Source organism: Callospermophilus lateralis, chromosome 1 (assembly GCF_048772815.1).
Source record: "Callospermophilus lateralis isolate mCalLat2 chromosome 1, mCalLat2.hap1, whole genome shotgun sequence".
NCBI classification, from domain to species: domain Eukaryota; kingdom Metazoa; phylum Chordata; class Mammalia; order Rodentia; family Sciuridae; genus Callospermophilus; species Callospermophilus lateralis.
In genome coordinates, this window is record NC_135305.1 from 50,379,104 (window position 1) to 50,403,033 (window position 23,930).

Genomic DNA, 23,930 nt, shown 5'->3' on the forward strand with positions numbered 1-23,930 from the left:
TTATGCTTTGGATGTGAGGTGTCCCCCAAAAGCTCACATGTGAGACAAATATGAGATAGTTCAGAGAAAAATGATTAGGTTATCAGAGTCTTAACCCAATCAGTGAATTAATCCCCTGATAAGGATTAACTGAAGTGGTCGGGTGTCCCTGGAAGAGGTTGGAATTGGGGCATGGATTTGGAACACATACTTGTATCTGGAAGTGGAGTCTGTCTCTCTCTTGGCTTATTGATCATCATGTGAGCTGCTTCCCTCTGCCACACTCTTCTGCTATAATGTTCTGCCTCACCTCAAGCCCGAGGAATGGGGCCAGCCTACCATGGACTAAAACCTCTGAAACCATGAGCCCTCTACTAAAATTTTCTTCCTCTACAATTTTTCATGTTGGGTACTTTAGTCACAGCATCAAAAAAGCTGAATAAAACATGTATGAAAATGATTACATTTTGGTATAAATATTTACTGTGTGTGTGTGTGAGGGGGGAGGGGGGAGGAGGTGAGATTACCATTGGTAGGTAAGTAAGAAATATGGGTATTAGGACACTGTAAAGCAATTTAGGAAGATATAGATATATAAAAACTTAGACCTTATGTATTTATTTTTCTCCATTCTGGGGCCTCCTGATGAAACAGTGTGGGTAATTAAACCACTAAGACAAAAAACTATTAAGCAAACAATTTTTAAATAAATGAGAGAGAATCTGATCATTGACATAGAAAAGTCAGTAAGCCTTACAATGGACACTTTTGCAATGTTTTCCGCCAATGTAAGGAATTAAAAGAGATGTTCCCAGCAATAAGAAGAACATTATTGTGCATGCTAGAATTTTTCTGGCATATGGGTGACTCCTTGTAATTCCTTGAAATGGATATTTTTCAATAAATTAATCTGTATTGTTAATATCAGGGAGTGATATTTTTCTTTCTCTATCTTAACTAAAAGTTCCTCATGAGATGGGAAAAGGACAAACTTACATACCAAGATGAAATATAAGGTTTTAAAGGTTGACTACAGTTTTCAGAATCTCAGATTTTATTTCTAACTTAGACAATATCTAAAGGAATGGATTCATGGGGTTTTCTACAGGAAAACCCTGCCAAATCTAAGCTCTGCTCTTTTGTCAGCTAAATAAACATCTGTTAAGTTGCTTGTGCCTGCACCAGCCTTTTACATTCCTTTAGCAATTTGATTTATCTGCCCCCTATATATATATTCTTTAACAGAATTTCCACTGATAGAGGAGATACCTATTCTCTGATAAAATGTAGAGCTCACTATTGCTGTAAACAGTTCTAGTGCTGAAGATGGCTCCACAAATGCATTTTAATTTGAATTGGAAGAATATAAGAGACGATGTACCTGTCCTTGTTTTCTTGATAATAATAAAATGGCAGAAACCTAAAATGGAATCTTCTAGAAGACTGATTAAATGCTCCTTCACCATCCCATTATGCTTTATGCTTCTTGACATTGGCAGGAGGCTCAGGGTTCAGGTTTAACTAAATGACTACACTGATCTTCATTCTGTAACATTGTTCTTAGGACAGTGAAAAATAATTGAATTTTCAATGAGGAAGCATCTTAGCAAATCCCTCACGAGTCCATGTCTCGTTTGCTTTAAAAATAAGCATATATCACCTCAGAAATAGGCAAATTGGAAAGTACTTTTTAAATCAGAATAGCTTCTATTTAGTCATACCTAGTGGCTTATTTATTTCAAACATTAAACTATCAAAGATTATTAAATATTAACTACTTTTTCATTCATATACTCCAGCTTTAAAAATGACTTCACATCTTTATTTTTATGAAGATAGATCAAAGAAAATTACTCTGGTTATAATTACCTTATAGCCAATATTCTGAATATACCTTGATTTTCAAGTCATTATATTTTATATAATAATTATATTTTTAAATTATTAACTTAGGAATATGACCATATTTGTTAGTTTGGTAGGTTTGAAATAACAAAAAGCACCATCTGGGTAACTTAAACAAGAGAATTTAATTTCTTATAAATTTGACATCCAAGTGTCATCAGAACTGATTTTCTTTGAGTCCTCTCACTATACTTTGTGGAGGGCCAACTTCCAGTGTCCTCATGTGCATTTCTTCTTTGTGCATCCATCCCTGGTGACTCCTTTTGTTTCCAAGTTTCCTTTCCTTGTAAGCAGAGGAGTCATATTGGATTAGGGTCCATCCAACACACTCATTTTAATTTAATTACCTCTGTAAAAGCTCTATGTACCAATATAGTGTTTTGAGATACTTGGGGTTAAGTCATCAATCTACAAGTTTGTGAGGAGGGACAGAGTTCAGTCCATTATACTAAACATTTAAATAACAATAGTGACTTGGTAGAAATAGACAGGATGCCCACATAGAGTGTCTCAGAAAGAACATCCAATGGACATTCTTGAGGCTGAAGCATCATTATTGATTAAAATTTTAGTCCCTCTTTTCAATTCTGCAAAGGGAGAACATGACTTTAAAGGAGAAATTCAGCTGGACAGATTTCTGGGAGCAGAGGAGTCACAGAAAATGCCACATTAACAGGCAGCAGTGGGAGAGAAACAAGGAAACCAATTTTTCAAAAACATCCACAGTGATGTCTTCTCTTAGGGTAGACATAAATATAAAACACATAAAAATCAGCACAGTAAGATTCTAGTCCTTCCAAACCATGACTACTTAAATTCCCAAAAATGGTTTCTAGCCATCAGCTCCTCCAAGAACATTCAATAATTTCTATTGCTATTAGCAACACCAAAGATATAGACTACAAATGAAAAAGAAATAAGGAACAGAAATGGAAAATGCAGATGAAACTCATTTATTCTCCAATTTTTAACTGTGAACAGATGAAAAAATGTCTTTACAGAGTAAAAGCAAAACATTAAGCACTTGATCACATAGAAAAGATATCAATAGGAAGGAGAACATAAGTGGGCAGGACTTAAGAAAGTAAAAAATTAAAACCATCAGAAAATAGGAGATGAAACTTAAATAGACACAAATGATACCAGACATAGATGAAAACATGCAATTGACGTAGCAAAATGAGCAACACAAGATAAAGACAATAGCTATAGATATTTTTGTTAAGAAAGGAAATTTTAAAATTTGGAAGATAGGAAAAACAAATCAATCATATGCATAACTAATGTTCTTAGTTTTAAAAATACTAATGCCATGAGAAGAATAATGTTTAAAATTATTTTGAATAATTTTTCTCTACTTAAAGATTTGAATCTTCATATGGATAATACACATAATGCTTAGATAACTTTGACCAAGAATCTTGAAAGCAGAGACATATGTCCACTCAAAATTACGTCAGGAAAATTAAAAAAAAAAAGAAGTACTTTTGTAAGCTAAAACTCAAGTCAGTTTAAAAGGTATTCATGTGGGGAAATTGTATTGATATGTATTATGAGTTCCTCATAATATACTCACTGAATTTGCTGCAAATTTTTAAGAAACTGAAATATGTTTCAACAGTTTAACACTCAGCTAATGCACTTTTAGAAATGTAAAAGCAGCAGCCAAACAATTTTCAAAATGCAAAACCTGAGAAAACTTATTACAATGAGTTATATTGGAAGGATCCTCACCTACAAGATAAACATCAGTGAACCCAGATACTGGGAAAATCTGAAAACCAATAGAAGAAATGATTCCTGTGAAAGAATGAAACATTTATAATGTAAGCATTGACTATCAAATTTATATATTTCTAGATACTGCTGCAGAAAGAATAGAAATTTTAAAGGTAAGGAATTATACTTATTTCCCTGAACTCATAGCTGAAACTAATATCATATAACTAATATCATATATGTAGGGCAAATTAAGTCTCAAAAATAAAAAGTATATTGAATATCAAGAATGTAAACAAAAAGAAATTTAATATAACATATTTCAGTCATGGAAGAAAAGGTGTAATAATTTTATCATTGCCCATATGCAGGAATTAATGGAAACTATTATGAGAATTAGAAATTTGAGAAATTATATTAGGAAAGAAGAGATATGCCAGGTGTAGTGGTGCATATCTGTAATCCCAGCAGCTCAGGAGGCAGAGGCAGGAGGACTGCAAGTTCAAAACCAGCCTCAACAATGGCAAGGTGCTTGCTAAACCATTCAGTGATACCTTGTCTCTAAATAAAAAACAACATAGGGCTGGGGATGTGGCTCAGTGGTTTAATGCCTGAGTTCAGTCTCCAGTACCAACAACAATAAAACAATAAGAACAAAAAAGAAAACAAGTGAGAGGAAAACCAAATGTGTTCATAATGAAGATTATTTAAGTACATCTTTTTTTTAATACATATAAGAGGAATGACTTCAACTACTGAGCAAAAAATGCTAGTTTTCTGATTAGACCAAAAAATCAAACCAGCTCCGAGAGATACAGGTTAAACAAAAACAAAAAAGATAAGAAGTGCAGCAATGAAATATGCTCTACCAGAAAAGTGACAAGCTCAGGAAACCTGACCAAGCATTAAATAAGTACCTGTATATGACATAATTATAATGAAGATATGACAAGTAATTTAATATCAAGTTTCCAAATAAAATCCATGGAAAATAAAGAAATATACAAATATATTGACGACTGAAAAATTTAATTATCTTCTTTCATTTCATGACAGAGTAAAAGATTATGTTTTATAACACAAAGAACATAATATAGCAGATTATAATAAGTAAAACATGTAAATGGTTTTGATAACCTATGAAACATTTACCAAAATTAAACATAAGATAACAAAGAACATCTCCAAGCAAGAACTTGATTACAAAATCAGAAAATGTGATAACACCTCTCATCTGAAAATTTAGGGGAAGAAAATATATCTCTCAAAATCTTTTGAGATAAGACAAAATTCAAATCTTAATTTTGAAATATCTATACAGTAATAACAATAAATATTTGTATACAAAATATATCTAAGATCCAGTTAAAACAATAATATATATACACATGCACTCTAATTGTTTGTGGGTTGATATATGGATAAATACAGATAAAAATATTAAGAATCAGGGCTGCTGTTGTAGCTGACTGGCAGAGCTCTTGTCTCACATGTGTGAAGCACTGGGCTAAAACCTCAGCACTTATGTAAAGATAAATAAATAAAGGTATTGTGTCCATTTACAGCTAAAATAGATTTTAAAAATACTAAGAATTTATTAAATTAATAACTGAGCCAACTCAAATGTATTTATAGAATAAATAAAATGCTTAAAGCACAAAAAGCAAATAAGGATAAAACATTAATTTTAATGAATTGAAGCATATCCCCAATGAAACCTTATTTCAACAGTATATAAAATAAAAATAAAAGTTACATTTAAGAGAAAAATACACAAAATTTAAACTTCTAAATTTGATTCTACAGTTTATTGTAGAAATAAAAATTGCTAGGAGAAGTCAGTAACAGAAAGCCAGAAATATGAGAGCTACATAGTAAGCTTCAGTAATTATAAGAATGATAATACTGCATGAGAAGTTACATTCAACAGAACATAACAGAGCAAAAAGAATTTTTAGCAGAGATGTAAATTTATAAAATGACAAAATGGAATCTTTAATTGAATACATAAATAATAGACTACTCTAATAAATCACGATTAGATTACTTGCTATTTAAACAATAAATGTGTTAGATTTATATCTCAAACCAAGATATATTGTAAATTTCTTCAACATTGAAACATAACAAAAGACAAAAGTTATTAAAATAGAGCATAAGGAATTTGGGGTACAATGAGGAAAATCCTTTACCATTTTGACACAATACAAAATAAAATTACATTAAAAATATCCCTAACTCAAAAAATAAAAATAAAAAACCAATAAATATGTTGAAAAACAATACCATGAACAGTAGCTATTTTCTGTAATCTAGACTGAGTTCCTATTTATTAATCAGAAAGCACTTTAAAATATTAAAATGTAAGAATAATGTAGAAAGTTCACAGAGAAGGATCTGTAAGTGATTATTAAAATAGGAGATTACCTTCCCTTGTAAGAGAAAAAATCAAGTTTAGAAAATGACTTGTCACTTTTTGTATGTTGCAAATGTCATATTATTTTGTGCTAACAAGCTTTTTAGACAAATAGCATTCTTATATATTAAAGATCACATGTAGCTTGTGTTTCAAAAATGTCATCCGCCAAAGGTGTGAGTCGCAGATTCAGCCAGTTTTTCCTGGCACAAGGCCTAATCCCTCTGTGTCAAGGTGGGTAGCCAAACTATAGTATATGGGCTAAATCCAGCATTCTGTCTGTTTTGTAACTTAAGTTTTTGTAAACACCATTTCACCCATAGGTTTTCCTAGTGTCTATGTCTGCTTTCTTTGTGGGAAAGAATGGAGTGGTTTCTGCAGAGATGTTATTCTCTTTGAATGTAAAAATACATGCCTTCTGATCCTTTATAGAAAGCATTTGCCAATCTGGATGAAGGAATGCTGTTTGCTTTCCATAAGTCTCTGTTCAGTCACAGTTTTAGTCAGCCTTTTCACTGCTGTGACTTAAAGACAACCAGCACAATTGTATGGAGAAAAAGTTTATTTGAGGACTCATAGTTTCAGAAGTCTTAATCCATGTAAGGGGGGCTCCATTCCTCAAGGCTTGAACTGGGGTTGAACATCATGGCAAAAGAGTGTAGCGAAGGGAAGCAGCTCACATCATGGTGATCAAGAAGCATATAGAGAGGTTTTCACTTGTCAGATACAAATATATACCCCAAAGCCACACTTCCAATTTCTACCTCTCCAGCCACTCCCTACCACTTCACTTACTACTCAGTTAATCCCTATTGGGAATTATTTCACTTATACATACACAACCCAATCATTTCTCCTCTGAACCTTCTTGCTTTGTCTCATATGATTAAGCCTTAATATAACTAAGGAGGTTCATTCATCAGGAATATTCCCTGCTTCTAAATCATTATTTTGGTGATGGGGAATTTTTCCAAATTTTTCAGACGTGCCTTGTAGACTTTCAGTGGCCCTAGCCACATGCTAGTTTAACCTCTCTGTAGTACAATGTAATAATTTCTATTAAAATGTGTAATACATAAACTTTTTGACTTGTTTATTCAATTTAATGCAGTTTATATCATCAGTGTATTCATGCATATGTGAGTGGAAATATGGCATACTAATGCATTTAAAAAATAATAAAAGTAGTTAGGTGTTGCTTCCACCATAATGGTTTATTCAGTTTTCCCAAACTGGTCTGCTGAGGAGATTGGAAAAAAGACAAACAAACACAGAAAACCAGAAAACAGACCTCAGATGGAGGACAACTGACAATGAGCAGGCTCTATGCATTTATTTTATAGGATTTACACCAAAGGGATTCATGGTAAAAAAAAAAAAAAAAAAAAAAGTTATTTTAAAAAAGAACCAAGGAAAAAGTCTCAATTACTGTTATCAGCTTGTGCCCACAATTCTCCACTCAGGCTGGCACCTGAACCTTAGATCATGAACTGATAAACTCCATTTCAATCTTGGAATTTCCCTTTGAATTGGGTGTCACCAGACAACTGGGCAGAATTCTCAGCATCTTTATACTGCCAAATAACAAGAAAAGTGCTAACCTCTATCTCTGGGTAATTCAAGGGCTCATAATTCATTCACTTCTCCCAACATCTCCTCCTTTTTAAATTTTTTAATTTGTTTTAATTAGTTGTATGTGACAGTAGAATGCATTTATGCACTTTGATATATCATACATAGATGGGATATAATTTCTCATTTTTCTGAGTGTACATTTGCAAAATCATATTGGTCATGTAGTCACATGTATACACACAGTAATAATGTCTGTTTCATTCTACTTTCTTTCCTATTCCCACATCCCAATCCCTTCTCTCTCATCACTTCCCTCTACCTAATCTAAGGTAATGTTACTCTTCCCTAGTGCCCCCCCACCTTATTGTGAATTAGCATCCACATATTAGAGAAAACATTCAGCCTTTGGATTTGTAGGGTTGGCTTATTTTGTTTAGCACGATATTCTCCAACTCCAGCCGTTTACTGGCAAATGCCATAATTTTACTCTTCTTTAAAGCTGAGTAATATACCATTGAGTATATATACCACATTTTCTTTATCCATTCATTTATTGAGGGATACTTAGGTTGGTTCCATAGTCTATCTATTGTGAATTGAGTTGCTATAAACATTGATGTTGCTGTGTCACTATATTATGATGATTTTAAGTCCTTTGGGAATAAACCAAGGAGTGGGATAGCAGGATCAAATGGTGGCTCCATTCCTAATTTTCTGAGGAATCTCCATACTGATTTTCATGATGGTTGCACCAATTTGCAGTCCCACCAGCAATGTATGAGTATACCTTTTTCACCATGTCCTCACCAACATTTATTGTTGCCTGTATTCTTGATGATTGCTGTTTTGACAGGACTAAGATAAAATCTTAGAGTAGTATTGATTTGCATTTCTCTAATTGCTAGAGATGTTGAGAACTTTTTTTAATATATTTGTTTATCAATTGTATTTCTTCTTCTGTGAAGTGTCTGTTCAGTTCTTTAGCCTAATTATTGATCGGTTTATTTATTTTGTTTGGTGTTAAGTTTATTTAGTTCTTTATATATGAGAAAAAGATTAACATTAAACAGGGACAAGAGGTGGGAGGGAAAGGGAGAGAGAAGGGAAATTGCATGGAAATGGAAGGAGACCTTCATTGTTATACAAAATTACATATAAGAGGAAGTGAGGGGAAAGGGAAAAAAAGGGGAGAAATGAATTACAGTAGATGGGGTAGAGAGAGAAGATGAGAGGGGAGGGGAAGGGGGGAGGGGGGATAGTAGAGGATAGGAAAGATAGCAGAATACATCAGACACTAGTATGGCAATATGTAAAACAGTGGATGTGTAACCAACGTGATTCTGCAATCTGTATACAGGGTAAAAATGGGAGTTCATAACCCACTTGAATCAAATGTATGAAATATGATATATCAAGAACTATGTAATGTTTTGAACAACCAATAATAAAAATTAAAAAAAAAATCCTAGAAATTAATGCTTTATCGGAGGTGGATGTGGTAAAAATATTCCCCCAATCTGTAGGGCTCTCTCCTCATGTTATTAATTTTTTCCTTTGCTGAGAAGAAGCTTTTTAATTTGAATCCATCTCATTTATTGATTCTTGATTTTACTTCTTGCACTTTAGGAGTCTTGTTAAGAAAGTCAGATCCTAGGCTGATTATTTTTTTATTAATTAAATTTTTATTTAATTTAATTGGCTATTTGACGTTCTCAGATTTCTTTCCAGAAGCTACAACATCTTGTTTTTATAACACAATAAATAATTAGTAGCAAACATATATTTCCAAAAATGTACCATAGTGAATATGTTAACATATTCCACATATTAAATTCATTTAAATCATGAAGTATTTGTTTATCAGGCCATGCAGACTCCATAAACATGATGGTTAGAGACTTAGGGCCTCCCTGCTTTTTGACAATCTGTCCAGGATATGTATCAGGTTTTTCAGTTACCCAGTGTTGACAGGTTGGGATTCTGGGTTCTCAAAGGCTTCTTGACTTTCCAATGCTTCCGTCTCATCATCTTGTTCCTGGTTGGTGGGGTCAGGATCAACACCTCTGGCTGGAGCCCTAGTTGCCTGAACCTCCATGATTATAACAGGAGAGCTCAGGTACCCAGATGGGTCAAGCCACACCTTCTAGAAATATACACGTCTTTACCCCATTATCACTGAATCTTGTCCATTTGGGGGGATACTCTGCCTCTTTAGTTCTATTAAAGATACTTAATATATTCTTTATTGTTGTTTCTTTTAAATGCCCAGAAATGGCCATACTTTGGTTATCCTGTTTTTGCTATGTTGTCAAATTACCTTGTTCCTATATATTGTTAAGTGTCTGCTGAGTTCCCTCAGGAGGTCACTCTTGGGAATTTGTGAGCAGCCTCTTAGTTTCTTTAGCACCATCTGCCACAATGGGTCACTGTCTCTTTGATGTAGTGACTTCCCTTGGAAGCATCAGGGATGTCTCCTTCTCCAATGACCTTCCTTTTTTGCAGCATTTGCACTGGTTGCCTTTCTGTTTTACAGGGTCTCATGGATCCCCCTGATCAAAAGGTAATGTAGACCAGATTTGCAAAGCCCTAAGAAAAGTTCCCTTGCTCCATGGGTTTAGGCTGATTCAGAGGGTCAGAGCCAAATATTAGCTATTTTTTCTTGACCTTTTCACTTTCTTAACTTTAATCTCCTTGGTCTTAAACATCCAACAAGCCAGTTTAACCATTATTAAAGAGGACTGGGTTTTAACTTTAATGTCTGTAACTTTACAGCCATTTATCTTTCTATTCATTTGGCATCAGTATTAATACTGAAATTTAGTCTTACATTCTGTCTGTCTATAGATGATGGCCTATTATCTCAAATTAACTCAGGATGTGATATTGAAAGTTGCATTTCTACAAAGCACTAACAGACAACAGTTAAACTTTACAAGAAAAATACAAAATGAAATTAACAAGAGCAAAAACATTGAGTTTGTATAATAGATATAAACTGAGAAATATAATTTTTGTAATCTCAAATTTTTACTTAGCTATACATTATATTTTTTATTTATTTCAATAGCACAGCAATTATTATAACAAAGTATATTCTTTAACTTAATTTTAAATGAACTTGAATGGTTATCTTAACATGGAATATGATGAGAGGCAGAGTCTTCACTTAGGTGAGGTGTTCTCTTGACAAATCTTATGTCAAGTATTTTATTTTTGAAACTGACTTTGGTCTCTTTTTTAAATATTATCTAATAGAAGTTTTATATATTATTTATTGAGTCTACATGAATCAGTTAACACAACTTAATACCACATAAATCAAGCAAGAGAGCTTTTAAACTCTTTTTGTGGGAATGTGGCAAGATGTTTTACAACCCATATTGTCAAACTCTAAATAAACCTGCTTCTCCTTATTATATATTTTTAAAATGCATTTAAGTTTACATCTCAATGTAGGGAATAACACAAAATTTTATGGCTTATAACAGAGTATTTTTTATCTAATTATAAAATATTAAATGACATAGATTTTTACTAAATTTGTTAATTTTATACAAGTTTGCAAAAGACCACAGCTACAGAGAAATTTAGTTTGGAGAACACCAGCTTGGTAAAATGTTCTTCTAAATCTTATAGTTTAAAGAATTGTATATTTGGAAGATATGGATATATTTAATTCAAAAAGAAAACAGTAATTGTACCACAATTACACTGATATTTTTATATTAACCAAGTTTAGCTTTTAAAGAAAAATTTAGACCTTCTAATTTAGGGTCTTAATGTACTCTAAAATAAAACTTGTTGTTTAACCAGAATTGTACAAACTCTAATTCCTTTAAAACAAATTGCTCTAACATAGATTAAATTTATACCAGCACAGCAATATTTGCTCATAGGAGAAAGACTTGAATGTCTTTAATTATGATAATTATATATATGACCTATTCAGTTACACACACACACTTTTGAAATTTACTCTTCACAAACCCCTTTGTAACTTGCTGAGACATCGTACAATTTAACCACAAAAATACTTTCTCACCCAGAAACATTTTCTTTTCCTTTTTCTTTGTATACTAAAATATATTTCCATACCTAGAACCATGTTATTTCTCTTTCCTAGCTATTGACCCCTTTTTAAATTTACATTCTGAAATAATCTTAGTTATTTCTGAATTCAGACAAATTACTCCATTTTAATAAGATGAAATAGTGTGTGTGCTATTATAGCACCTAATTGAAATATTACTGAAACTTTTAGTTTAAGCAGTTAACACTTTAACTTTGTACATTAATTAGATGTTTCTAACAAACACATTAATGATTAATCCCATTCATGCTAAATCGAATTTAATTATTTGTAAATGTGAAAACCAAGATATCAGACAAGTATAGTTACAAGTACTAGCCATCTCTTCCTTGTTGAAGAAAAATCCTTGATGCAATGGATATTACATTCTATATATTTCATAGAAATTAAATTATATTAGTTGACCACCTAGAAAAACTTGTGAGTTATTAATTTTAAAGACATCTTTATTTTATCTGTTTACCCAATTTAAACTGAATTTGCTTTTAAAACACATAAATCAAATATATATGGATATATATATATATATCCATATTTTAATTTAAATTTGTGAGCACTCATTTATTTATATGCCAATTTAAATACAATGTACAATACATATATAGACAACAATGCAAGACACCAGACCAGTAAGCACACATACACAATAATAATGCACGAACTATTGCAAAATGGTACTATGAATATGTCAAAAAGAATAACATTTCCTTTGAGAAATTGATATACTATAAACTTATTGAATAATGGCTTTCTATTTTTGTTGTTGTTATTTGTCATTGTTTTTTTTTCCAGTAATGGTGGGATGAGTTGCATTCGATCTATATATCCCAAGGTCTTTTTTTATTTTTTATTTTTTGAGACAAAGTTTCACTAAATTACTGAGGTAGGCCTCCAACTTTCCATCCTCCTGCCCCAAACTCCAGAGTCACTGGAATTGGAGGTGTGCACCATTGTACCTAGCTTAAGTATTTTTGAATGAAAAATAATTCATACTAATTCTGAGTTGGGCCAATGAAATCATATTATATATAATTCAAACAGAATCTGGAAATAAGGGTTTGTACATTTCTACTTTCTGTCTCTCCTACTGACACTTCCATGAGAAGTTGCCTGTAAGGATGTGAAAGATCAATGAAGGAAATTTAAATCATTATAGCTCAGGCTATCCTCAGCAAGACAGCTATTAGCAGATGCCACCCGATTAAGTACAGATGATTTAGTGAGCCAGGTCATGATTTTCTAGGTCTGGCTAAGAACAACAAGCAGACTCCCCACATATCATGAACATTATGATAAATACATAGATGTTTACTTCTTGTGAATTCCAATGATATCATTTCTTTCTAATATGTTTTTTAAGGTCTCTCTCTCTCTCTCTCTCTCTCTCTCTCTCTCTCTCTCTCAAGAATGGCCATAAGCCAATAAAGGCACTTCTTAGGAGAGCTCTGACTCGGGAAAGTTATGTTTGGATGGGTGTGTTGTCAGGTGAGACACAATGAGCAAGTGAAACCAACATGCATGAAATTAAAGAAATTTATTACTTACAGGTCCCAGGCAAGTTATAGATGCCTACTGGAGGCTGACAAGAGAAAGAGAGAGAAGGAACCTGTGGAACTATGTCTTTATTAAGATCCATTATAGCATTAAGTTTTATCAAGGTCTGCAGCTGTGGGGGTGTATGGGTTTTCTGTCAGTTATATGAGAAACACAGTACATCATAATCACACAGGGAGGGTGAATTTTAAGTAGGCCCAAAATGACCTGCTATGACTGGGTTTATCATGTCTAAAAAGGGATGCTGAGGCAGCAACTATATACATAGAAAAAGGAAAATAGTTCATCACAGATTTATTGGTAAAACCTAAATTTTAAAAAAGAGTTCTCCCAAGTGCTTTGGACATGCATATAAAAATAAGCAACTTCTACATAGGCTATTTGTGTGTGTGTGTGTGTGGGGTATGTGTGTTTGTGTGTGTGTGTGTGTGTGTGTGTGTGTGTGTGTGTGTGTGTGTGGTGTGGTGTTGGGGATTAAATCCAAGTCCTTGTGCCTGTTAAGTAAATACTCTACCTCTGAGCTACAGTTCCAGCCTTTTGCATATCCTTAAAGTGGAAATACCACTTAGAAATTCTTTATTGGTTAAAAATTCATTGCTATAAAGAGGTTTAGGACAGTCTTATTTTTGAAATTATAGTGGGAAATGTTATTAAGAGTAAAATATTAAATGCCATATAATGTTCTTAGAATTTTAAACATTCTGCATTTATTTATATTTCTGTAGTCATCTGACAAAACCATTCAACCTCACACACTTTCATAATATTTCCTGTTTAGTTTTCAATTTAGTCTCCACTAAATTCAACTAGGGATAACAATTTTAGTACCCTAGTTGATCCAGATTTTGAACCTCTTGATACAGAAAATGTGTCATCAATTTCTCTTCCACTAACTGAATTCTTGGTATTATTAAGTATTAAATTTTTCAATGATTGGGCTGGGGATGTGGCTCAAGCAGTAGCACGCTTGCTTGGCATGCGCGGGGCACTGAGTTTGATCCTCAACACCACATAAAAATAAAAAAATAAAGATGTTGTGTCCACTGAAAACTAAAAATAAATATTAAAAAATTCTCTCTCTCTCTCTCTCTCTCTCTCTCTCTCTCTCTCTCTCTCTCTCTCCCCTCTCTCTCTTTAAAAAGAAATTTCAATGATTAAATTTAAAATAAATTCCAAAGTACTTCCAAAAGCAATTAGGATTTGCCATTCAGTATGATGGCAAAAAAAAAATGGGACAAAAAGAGTAAAAACTGCATTTTAAATTGAGAAAGCTTATGTAAAGTAAATACCAGAGATAGTGTTGATAACGATGATAAATAACAATTTGGAACTCTTTCTGATTTTAAGGCACTGTTTTAAATAAATTTTAAATGATAGCTTATTTGATATTTTCTACATATTAGTTTATGCAATAAGTACAAGCCACAAGCATTACATCCTTTTTCTAGATGAAGAGGTTGTAGGGGACTTAAACATTTGCCTACAGTCGTGTGATGTGGCAGTGGAGTTGGGGTTTGTACCCAAACTATCTGGATCAAATATTGACACTTGGAAAATATCCTAGATAGTGGAGTGAAGGGCTAACTGAATGTGCAAAGATGCAAGAATATCATGGTATGTGAAGAGATTTAACAACTTTTAGAGACTCACTGAGTATCTACTTGATGAAACACATATAAACATTTTTTAATGCTTATAGATAATTCATAATAGCTGAAATAAGAAATAACTCAAATGTAAATCAATATAAGAGAGAAAATCATATATATTTATTTATTTATTTTTATTATTTATTAATTTAAGAATATTTTTTAGTTGTAATTGGACACAATACCTTTATTTTTATTTATTTATTTTTATGTGGTGCTGAGTATCAAACTCAGTGCCTCTCACATGCTAGATGAGTGTTCTACCACTGAGCCACAACCCCAGCCCCTAAAATCATATATTTAAATGCTGCAGAAGAATAAAAAAGAAAAAAAATCTGCTGAAGCCCAGGCAACATAGATGAATCAGAGAAACCTTATTTTGACTAAAGCCAAGCACAAACATATGCATACTGCATTATTCTATTTATATAAATATAAAAATAGACAAAATGTATCTCTGTTGTTATAAATTAAGACTGTTTACCAATGTAGGAAAGGTAAGAATTGAATAGAGTTGGGTACAAGGAAACTTTCTTCATTTCTAGACAAATTCTGTATTATAGGTAGTAGATACGGAAATATACAAATGTAAATTTAATATTTGTGCATTTTTCACCCTCAAAGTATACATTGAACATCTCAATTGTAAAACACAATTCTATCTACTGGTAATACACATAGTTTGTGTGTTATGTATTTGAAAAGCAAATTATATATATATATAATTTGGAGATTTATAAAAGCTGATAAGATTGTGAGACATTTGAAAATAGGAGTGAAATATGCAAATACAACAATTATAATTATATATACACAAAATCATATATGCCTCAAAACAAAAATATCATCTTGATCAAAAGTAATTTAATATTTTAAAAATATCTGAGGGGAATTAAAAGAACCAAACTGTGTGAACAGATTGGGGTATTGTTGAACTTTTAACTAAAGCTTTTAATTTTGAATTCATGAACATATTTTCTTCTCAATATTTTCGTATCATTCATATGTTTGCACATCTGTTTGTTATCAGCTTTTAACATCGCACATGACATAAATATTGAATTAAATTATAGAAGCAGATCACATATAATACACTTATAAATGTCATTATAACAAATATTAGGGAAATTGAAGTGAACTGTCTGGCTGAGCAAATTGTGTGCCTTACATCTTTATATTTGTCTAGGGTGCACTAGTAATGAAGGTGAGAAACAACTTTCACCTAACATGCAGCTTATTTTAGGTCAAGATTTTTGATATTAGTCTATACTTTTAAAAACAAATCTTTGTAACTTGAGGAAACAATGGCTAAAACCAAAGGAGACTAGTTCACCAGGCTTTCAGGTAAGTGGAATTTATTTTGTAATTCCATCATGTTTTTAAAATATCCTTCCTTCAGTCAGTTTACAATCATTTATTGAATAATAATTATTACAAGATACTTATTTCTGGGTTCTGGGTCCCAGTTCAGATATTTACTAACGTACAAGATGATTCTTGTAATCTTAACATTGATGTATTCCCAAATAAGGCTTATCTGAATTTTGTCACCTTTTTATGTAATATTAGAATATCTTACCCACTTTAATGTTGAGATGTTTCAATGACATCACATATGAAAATGCTAGAAAACTAAGAAATGAATGAGATTTTCCTGGTAATAGAAATATAATCAGGGCTAAGATTGTAGCTCAATGTTACAGCACTTGCCTAGCATGTGTGAGACATTTGGTTTGATGCTTAGCACCACATAAAAATTGATAAATAAAATATAGGTATAAGAATTTTAAAAAAGGGGCTGGGTTCTGGCTCAATGTTAGAGCATGTGCCTTGTACCTGTGAGGCACTGGGTTTGATCCTCAGCAACACATAAAAGTAAATAAAGGCATTATTTATGTCCATGTATAACTAAAAGTTTTTTTAAATAAAAATAAATATAATCATAACAAATTTACTAAAATATTTGTACACCCCCCAGAGACTTCAGTCTGGGGCTGTCACATATGAAAGCATCAGAGCTCTATTCTGTGCATTAATACTGTTATAAGTGAACTTATAAATTATCTTTATTATATAGATGGTATAACATTTCTAAAACACCTGGTCAAAATAATATGGGTTGTATTATTAACAGGAGACTTAGTGACAATTCTTGCAAGTCCTTTTTTAAAAGTTTGAGGCTTCCTAGGGAAAGGACATTATGCTATTAATGCACCCACTTTGCTAAGGAAGAGCTCTAATTAGTGACATCTCATTTACAAAACGGTTCCATGCACACTATTGACTTCAGCTGCATTTTGATGCTGACAGTTTGCCCACCAGGGAAATGTAAAAACACCATGTGAAGATAATAGCGAACACAACATAAAAATCGCCACAGCGAACACTTGTCAATCTGACCCTGTCAGGCCATACATATTGATTGGCTGGTGCTGGCAGAAGATTAAGCTGCCAGGACACTGAGACAAGCGCAGGTGGATAGAACAATCTACATATTACACTTCTTTAAATTATGCACCAATCTAGAATGACTGATGCTTGGGATTGTGAGTTTAACTCATGATGACTGTAAAATGGAAATTGCCTCTAAGTCTGTATGAAGAGGTAGCAATAAAGTTACATTCAGCCTGTAGTATCTGAAGGAAAATTGCTGTCACTGGTAATAGGATTTATAGCTATCATTGCCATTGTCGATAAATCCATGTTTTTGACTAAATGACCATTGAAACATAAAAATTAAAGCTTTTCACCATGGTCAAGTCTTTTGTAATAAATGGTAAGAGCCAGTTATGATTGTTACCAAGAAGCTATTTCTGACTGCATTTCTTGGGGGAAGAAACAATTTTTAAGTATCTCTGAAATTTTATTTACAGTTAATTGGATGCTCCATAGTAAAGAGATCATGAATTGATTTATGAAAAGAGCTTCCAGAGGCCAAAGCTGGGCTCTGTGCCTTTGGTCTGAGTGTTCTTTGCTTTTATTATTGTTGCTAATGCATTCGATGAGGACACTTTTGTTGATAATAAGCTTAAAAGACATTTACTTTACTTTGCTTACATGTTTGTAGCGGATGTTGGAGCAGAATTTTGCTGAACAGCTTGGCTGCAAACCAAAGACAGCATCAAATGCTTCCTTCGAATTATTCAGGGAATTTATGTGAAGTAATAAATACAACTACAGTTGTATTGAGCCTTAGTTGAAAGCCTTACAAAATACCACCTTGAGAAATTATATCCCATTAGGAAGTGAATATTAGTTTTGCCAAGGCACAATGATAGAAATCTGAAATAATTATCCAGATATTATTTATATATATATATATATTATTCAGAGTGGAAGTTCTAGTTAAAATTAGAGAATGGGATTAGAAATTTTTTTGGCCTTTTTTTCTTAAATGAAAGCAAACAAAGGAAAATCTGAAACATCTGTAAAAATACCTCTAAAAATGGGGTAAATTTTTGAAATAAAATGAATGCTGTGATGTCTTATTCTAATTTTAGAGATAACATTGATAAGATTCCACATATTGTTTGAAATATTCCAATTGTCTTTTGCATGGTATACCAAATATTTCCATTTTCTATAAGGGAAAATAGGAAAGAATGATGAATTACATGTTCATTGATTAGAATTCCATGATGCTGCAGGGGGAAAGGAGAATTGAGGACTCATATCAGCCTTCCAATCTGTTCTGTTCTTATGTATTTGTGTCAAGGAAATATTCTCATCTCAACATATCAGTTTTTTCTTTAATAATGTATAGACTTTCTCTCTTTTTTCTTTTATGTATTATAACATTAGTTATAGAAAATATAGCATCTTAAGTGCTTTTAAATATCCTACGGTTTCACAAATAAATCTTAAAAAGCCAGATTTCAAATAAACCCTTCTCTTGTACTTGAGTTGTTTACTTTTAAAAATCTGAATAATTTTATTTGTAGAAAACTTTCACATTTATATATTAAGTGACCTGAAATAAGAATAAAACACTAGCTTAATCTAAACTTAACAGAGAAATGACCCTCTGTTCATGAGGTTTCTAATTAGCAAGGCAAATGTGGTAAAAATAAAAAAGTTGCCCTTTGGCATACAAATTTTAGATTTACGTAAAAGTACATGCAATTTAAATTTTGCATTGGTTTTAATTCTCTTTAAGTTATTTTGGCAAGTTTTGAATCATTTTGATCACTTCCCATAATTTTGTTTCAAATCAGTTTACTTGTCTCCTTCCACACTATCAGCAATTTAGTACAAGTTACCTATCCGTTACATCTCTTTTAATGAAAATCTCAAGTAATTATCTTTTTCTTCTTTAGTCTTGCCTGTCTGAACCATGATTTGTATTTTGTACCCAGTACATAAAGTTTATCAGATCACCTCCTGGTCAAATTCATAGATTTCCAATTGTCTTTGGGAGAAAATTTAGATTCTTAAAATTGCGAGTATCAACAGTGAGCTTGAAGAACTGATTCCACTAGGATACACAGAAAGGAGAATAAAGTTCTGTCTGAAGGAAGTTGAAACTAACAGAATGGTACTTGTCATCAAGCAGGATGGTACATCAGGTCACACGTGGGGGATCCCGCAAGCAGTTAGTGATGGAAATCCAAGTTGGTTCCATCCACAGGTACAGGAGTTCTGAGGCTTCAGTAATCTGGAATAAGGTCTCAGCCTGATTTTAGAATGGGTATCTTATTCCAAATGAGGTCTGTGTGTTTTAGGTAAGGGTTGAGCTCGATCTAATAAGTAGGTTCTTGGCAAAGGAAAAATGTACCAGGAAATCATCATCAATAGTCTATAAAGTATTTATAAACCTTTCAATCAATTATTTTCTTTGATATTTACACAATCAAAATGTGAGAAGTTGTAAAATGTGCCTAAGGTCATTTAAGTAGCAAGTCAGCAAAGCCAGTATTGATTTAAAATATGACAATTTCAAAAACCATAATTTTTCCACCACAGAAGATTATCTCTCAATAGGAGTCCCATTAGAAGAAGAAACAATATATCAGTATGTTGAAACAAAAAGGGAATCTATAACTTCTCCCTAAATTTACCAATATGAGAACAACAAATCAACTCTTATAACAACCCAGTATCATTAATTATGTGCATGGATTACCATTTTGTTTTTCCATGCTAATCTCTGCTGGAAAAGTATAATTTTTCCCATCTACTCTGTGTATATAATTCATTTCACAAGACCTGCTCAATTACAGGGATAAAACTAAACCAAAATGGTTAAATATATGTAATCAGTCACAATGAGAAAAGGAAATCAAGTTAAAAAAAAAAAAAAAAAAGGTTTGACTGAATCTCCTGCAATTATTTAGGATCTGTACATGGATGTGTGTACCTGATATAAACATGTGCCTTTTTCATATACATTAAAAAGGGTTTTAGACTGTCCTTTGCATTTATTTTGTGTGCATTTATTATATAGAAAAGTTGGCCTATCCCAACTAAAAACATCCTCAAGATGTAAGCTGCTAATCTTGAGTTTTCCTCCATTGTATTCACCATTTCCTCCTATTTCTCTCTCAGTGCTGTATTGTGTTTTTATCCCTAATTTTTTTCTTTTTCTTAACCAGTCTACTTTCCCTATTATATTTCCTTTTTAGGGCATGATTTCTCCTTGGTTATCTGGCCTGTAGATATAGTATGAAACTATCTTATATTTTATAAAATAGCATTCCTACTTTCCCGGTTTATACCCAGAAAGCAAATTATTACCATCTCTGCATCATGTTAATCAGGAAGCCTCAGGAACCATAGCATCTACCTGAGTTGAGTTAGGGTGTTAAGGAAAATATGGCCCCTTATTGAGCCTTTATTTACCTGCTCAAATCCTTGGAATGTGTAATAATACGATCTTATAAGTCAAAGGATCTTTGGAGATGTGATTAAATAGAGGCTTTTGAGATGAGGCGATTGCATTGATACCCAGACAATCTGCCAAACATATACTCTTAAAGAAGAGGTAGCAGGATATTTGACATACACACAATTACTGAGAGTGTACATGAAGAATATTAAACCAATTTAAACAGGATCATGATCATTTACTGGTTTAAATCATCTAAAACCTGCCAATATATATTACAGAGAATTGAAAATAATGTAAATTTTAAACTATTAATAATTTTAGCTAAATCTAACAACCATGGGATGCCGCAGTCTGACTGGGCACAAATCACGAGCCACTCAAACATGAACAAATTTTATTTCTGAACTCCACCAGCACACTCCACACTCCCTGGGAACTCTCTCAAACGCCACCCACGCGGCTCCTCCAGGAACACCACACACCAACCGGAACTCCCACCCCTGGAACTTCACCAACCAATGCGAACTCTTCAGGAATCCCCACGAGAGCTCAACTGGAACTCAACGGAACTCCACGAGAACTCAAAAGTCATCATCTTAATGGCTCGCTGGCCTCACTGCTCAACCACTACTTCTGGCAAAAATTCCATTCGTCATCCCGACTCGGCTGTGGCCCTCAACAATGGGACAAAACTCAACTTTCTGTTTTTAAACCAGATTGACCTTATTAAGTGGAAGTGACATAAAGCCCTAAGAATCATTGTTCTATTAAATTTAGTTTAAATCTCCAAGTGTTTGTTTATTTTCCTATGAGACCTGTAAGTTCATACATGAATTGAACACAATATGTATGAATAGTCCTTGATTGATGTGTTATTTGAAATGTGCATGTTTCTGACATAGACTTGAATCTGATAAATGTGGTAATATTGTTGTTGATGCTTTTAATTATCTATTTTCAGCCATTCTATGTCATTACTTTTATGACTCAGAAATTATAATAACCTTTGGAATCTACAACATAAATTCCCACAGGGAAAAATCCTGAGAATTTTGAAGGAACCCTAGTTATTTTCTTTATTGACTTGTTTAATCCCATGCTTAAAATGAAATATCTTTCAAACAGGTATTTTATGAAGATGACATTTTGTCATGTATATATTCTCATTTTCTCTCATCTGACATGCTCTGTTCCATTTTTTAATCAAAACATGTCTCTGTAACTCTCCAAATCTTAGGTTTATTGTCATTGATGAGCATGAAGTTTTCTTGTTTCATTGTTCATCTTTGTCAAGAATAGGCAGATAGCATTAAAATATCAGATTTAATGAAACTCACCCTGAAATTTCAGAGAATAATTGTATGTGATAAAAACTTAACTCTTCTATAGTATTGGTCAAAGATGAGAAAATGGTACAACCAATTATTTAAGTTATAGCCAACTTGAATGGAAGACATAGATACAAACAAAGTATAGCCAACACACAGAGTCCATTTCTATAAAGAGAGCTCCTGGGTGGACAAAATGATTTGATTCTGAAGGAGTGACATTAAAATCAGTTGAGAAGTCTTAAAATGTCTCGCCAACTTTTTTTAAAAAAATAGATCTCTTTCTTTCTAGAACAATACACTCTTCATACTTAATCTTTGATGAAAGAATGTAAAACATAACTACTTCACCTTGTTTTGAGATTAAATTTCTTACCCTGTTGCTTGTCCTCTGGAATAGGTATATGTATCTACCCACATCCTGATCATGTGACTTGCAATGGGGCAGAATGAGAATTGCATGCCCAGATCAGGCAGTTGTTTCATGACAAAAACAGGGCAGCAGGCAGATAGAGTGATTCAGCAGTAAAAATTTACCTAGCATATTATACCCAGCAAATCAGTAATCGCTTAGCATTAAAAAGCTTGCTTTCTGCTGAGAAAGATGGCACACACCTGAGGCAGGAGGATCAGCAAGTTAGCGAGGAGCTTCTGTCTCTAAATAAAAATAATACAAAATAAAATGGGCTGGGGATGTGGCTCAGTGGTTAAGTGCCCCTGGGTTCAATTACCAGTACCAAAACAAAAACAAAAAACAAAAACCCTGATTTTTCCAGGATTATATTGGCAATGATAAGAGATATTTAACAATTTTCTCAAATTATAAAATTCTTTATCTCTATAATATTATTGACAAAGAAATTTTTTTTTTTTTTTTTTTTTTTTTGGTACCAGGGATTGAACCCAGGGAGTTTAGTCACTGAGTCACTTCCCCAGCCTTTTTTATTTTATTTTTTTATTTTTTTATTTTGAGACAGGGTTTTGCTAAGATACTTAAGGCCTGACTTTAATTGTTTCCTTGCATTTCATTGAATTTTTTTTTACTCAACTGTACATTCTTAAATAAGACATTTTATTATTTATTTTATATTTATTTTATGGTCCTAGGGATTCAAACCCAGAGGTGCTTTAACACTGAGACCCCAGTCTTTTTGTTTGTTTGTTTTAAACAGGGTCTTGTTAGGTTGGTAAGGCTGGCCTTAAACTTGTAATCCTCCTGCCTCAGTTTCCCAAGTTGCTGGGATTGCAAGAATGTGCAATAATGGCTGAACAGAAGATTTTTAAAGTTTAGTGTTTTGAGAATTTTATTTTACATCTTGTTTAGGCTATTGTTTCTCTCTCCATCCAACTCTTTCCCTTGCAACTTATTATTGTAATTAATTAACAATTGGAGATATTTAGCTTGCAGAGTTTTCCACAATTGGATACTGTTGATTGCACACTCCAGGGGCATGTCACCATGTCCCTCTGCCTTCTAGATGTTATAAACATTCTCAGCCAGATCAAAGACTTGACTATGTTCAGGTTTAGCTCAACAGATTATCAGGAAACACACAATGGTTAGTAATTTTTTTTTCTCTTTTTGTGTCATGGAAGCTGATTATATAGTGACCCAATTGATTATTTCACAGGATATTGTGAAATGCTAATGCCCTAATTCTAATAATTTTTTCATTACTTAGCTACGTGCTTCTATAGAGAGATGTTTCCCCTATATTACCATTTGTATTTGTATAGACATTTGAATAATTTTTAAAGGCACGATAAATGCTTGGTTATTTTCCTTTGTTTTTAGTTTCCAAGATAATGAGTTTGTTCCCTATCTTCCTGTAACTGTAGCCAGTTTTAGTATTATCATAAATTCATGCATTTAAACTGTCTGATGAGT